Genomic DNA, 3,518 nt, shown 5'->3' with positions numbered 1-3,518 from the left:
CATATCGATCATTACCATTCTGAGCTGCTATGCGCACCTTAGGGAGAAATTGAACGTGTAATTTTTTCATCAAGCTCTAGTTTTATAACGAGCGTGGAGTATGTAATTAAGACAAACGTATCTTGTGACGCAATTTTGTTTAATAATAATGAACATCGAGCTAAACTCAGCATGATAATAATTTATTAGACTGAATTGAGTTCGATGTCGAGCCAGTGTCACATAAGGGCGGACAAAAATTATACGAAACCCCCCCCCCCCCTCCCAAACCCCACCCCGACCCCAGCCCATTCCCCTTCACTACTCTTGTCCTAGCATTTTCCCCTCTCTTCGTATTGTCGATACGCGCGGTTTGTTGGTGGTGAAACTGCAATAACACCCAGTTTGTAGTCAGTTCTCCTTTCAGAGAAGAAAATTACTACTTTATAAAATGAGAACCCTGGGACACTATTCCTAGCGAATACATAGCCTACTTCAATAGCCAGAAAGAGCCCACCCGAGCACGTGTTCAAAGGGCTCGTATTTGCCTCTATTGCATAAGCACACTGCGTTATGTGAAGTAAGTTGAACGGGAAACGAGACAGCTGTTGGTGTTAGACTGTAACTGTAACGTGTGATGGGGAATGAGTAGGTCTTGCCATAGTGATTGGTAGTGTTAAAAAAAAAACTCTTTCAATGCTACTACGTTTCTTTAGAAGTGACGACTTTGGCTTATAATATTAATCTATATCTGTCATTGGACTGAGAAAAGTGGGCAGAGCCTAAAGAAACACGTTCAAACAACAGTTATTGCAAATAAAGAAAAGCCTTGAGGGTAATTAATTATCGCCCGCTCAATAGTCCAGGAATGCACCCTTCAAAAATAACTATGGCAATTTCCTAGATAATCGGAAAGGTACTATTATTTACAAGTAGATCTATGTCTCCATTTTATAATACTAGCTCCCTTGTATGTAAAATATTAAACGCGTCTTTAAAATATGACATCAAATTGCGGAGACCCCAGATGCTAGTGCTTGGTCAAGAAAGTTCAGAATGATGGGCTGAAGTTTACTTTTACCCTCTTATCTATCTCCCTCTATCTCTCCCCCCCCTCTCTCTCTCTCTCTCTCTCTCTCTCTCTCTCTCTCTCTCTATCTCTAGCTCTCTCTCTAGCTCTCTCTCTAGCTCTCTCGCTCTCTCTCTAGCTCTCTCGCTCTTTCAGCCTTTGTCCATCTCTGACCTCCCTCTTTTTTCCTCTCTTTGATCTTACTCTCCATCTCTCTCTCTCTCTCTCTCTCTCTCTCTCTCTCTCTCTCTCTCTCTCTCTCTCTCTCTCTCTCTCTCTCCTTTCTCTCTCTCTCTCGTTGCTAAGACAAAGTTAATGACTCCAGAGTCCTGAGACTCAAAAATCAAACATTGCATGCGACGTTGCCGCCGTTGCAAAGATGGGCACTCTGCGAGCACGAAAACCCAGTTGTCAAGACAAAATAGCCCAATTCGTCAGGGTCATAAGATAAATGTCTAAGTCATTTTAGCCGTTTCGAGAAAATGAGGAAAACAAAGTATTTTGGTTTTTTTTTCGTATTTTGACCAAAGTTCTCATGACCGACTCCAAACTTGGTTTTGTTTCTTATTTTTGTACGCCCTTATCATCTTGTGATGCATACCCCACATTTTATAATAATAAGAATCTATTGCATGCTTAAGTAGGCTACGTCCTTACATCTGACCCTGAAGTATCTCAACAGGACACGGTAAAAGTATCGAAAAAGACATTTCGAGTTTTGAGTGTATCGGCAAGGCAGTGAGGAAAATAAATACTGTATTAGAAGCGAACGTCAACGAAATAGATATATCTAACCGTTTGCGCCTCGAGATTAAACAACACAAATTCATCATTTTTAAAAATCGATCGTTCTGTTGATACCAAGAGCTCGCTTTTTAAAAAAAATGAACTCAAATTCATCATTTGAAAACATCGATCGTTCTCTTGATATCAAGCGCTCGCTAAAATAAAATATATAAAAATCTAACTCGAAGTGGAACAACAATTTTGATATCTGTAAAGAATAATTTATTTAAATTTAACTCGCAATAACGTGCCTTCAATCACCCCTCCCCCCCACCCCGCGCGCCCACCTTTCCCCATAACGGGTAACCTTTCTGCTTCTAACGAAGGCGTTCGTCAGTCAGGTTTCAGATTATGCTGAATCATGTCAGCCACATTGTCATGCGCCTCGCTCGCAGCAGTGTGGCCCTCTGACACTAGGGTTAAATAATAAACGACAACACATAAAACATGCTGTCTGAAATCTGAACGTATTGGCTCCAGTCTCGTATGGCAATAATATAATTTGACAAAGCTTGTTACACGAGAATGTTGGCTTTTTAAAATATAAATAGCGTTTAATTTCTTCTGAGGCTCTTTAATTTTGGCAGTAGATCTTAAATATTATTACATGTATTCGTATCAGTTTATTCTGCATGCCGACTTAACATAATGACGTTGGTCTTAAACACAAGCGAGGTGAGAGGTAGCCCGATTATTACAGCAATCAAGCTCTTTGTTTTATTAGAATCATGTACATGTATAAAGAAACTAAAATGGGGATGCAAAAATTTAATAGGCAAGCTATTTTTTTAACCCTATACGAAAGTAAATAATATAGGCTTGGCCCATAAAGTCACCTCGTTCAGTTCAAAGTTCAAGCGGCCGCCTTGTTTGATTTTACGTGCTTGGTTAAAAACTAGGACTCTGTAGTCTTTTGTACAAAACTGGACAGACTTTTTGAAGGCTTTTTCCCTCCGAACTGTTTTCGCTTTGTAGGCTTTATGTCCTTGGGGAGGAAAAAGGGTGAGATTCTTTGATGTAAAAGATTGTAACGGTAGACGGACTGAAGGGACGCATAGAAAGATAAAATTTTCTAAAACTAAAACTTATAAATCAACGATATCCAAATAAAACGACACAATTATGTCCATGCCTATGTGTATGTGTGTGCTGTATGTGTACATTTCCATAAAAATATATATACATAATTATATAGTTGTGTAGGATATTATATACGTTAACATATAAATAATACATGTATAGAATTTTACCATAATAAACTAAATGAACAAAAAATCAAGAGGTTTTAAATTACATTGTATTATTATTTTATTTATTATTTGGTGCTTGAAGGTCACAAATGAAGCCATAATCTAGCAATGATGGAATAAATAATTATTTTCCTATATTTCACACCATATTAGGGTTTATTGCATTATGTTATATAATGTTTCATTATATTCATCTTATAGATGTATAATTTCTGTGTCTCCCTGTCTATACACATAATATATAATATATATTTGGTGTATATTTCTTTTAAATATCTTTTCCTGCTGAACTTTTATTTTGCGGGCTGTTCAAGGGCGCTACTATTTGGTCTTACTTCTTTACTTACCCTTTTTACTATCCCTATGTCTTGCTTTCTTCCCAACGCTGAATGACCCTTGTCGGGTCGATACATTTACACATATGCTTTATATAT

This window comes from Aplysia californica, unplaced genomic scaffold (genome assembly GCF_000002075.1).
Source record: "Aplysia californica isolate F4 #8 unplaced genomic scaffold, AplCal3.0 scaffold00271, whole genome shotgun sequence".
Taxonomy (NCBI): Eukaryota; Metazoa; Mollusca; class Gastropoda; order Aplysiida; family Aplysiidae; genus Aplysia; species Aplysia californica.
Note: the sequence above shows the minus strand (reverse complement) of the source record.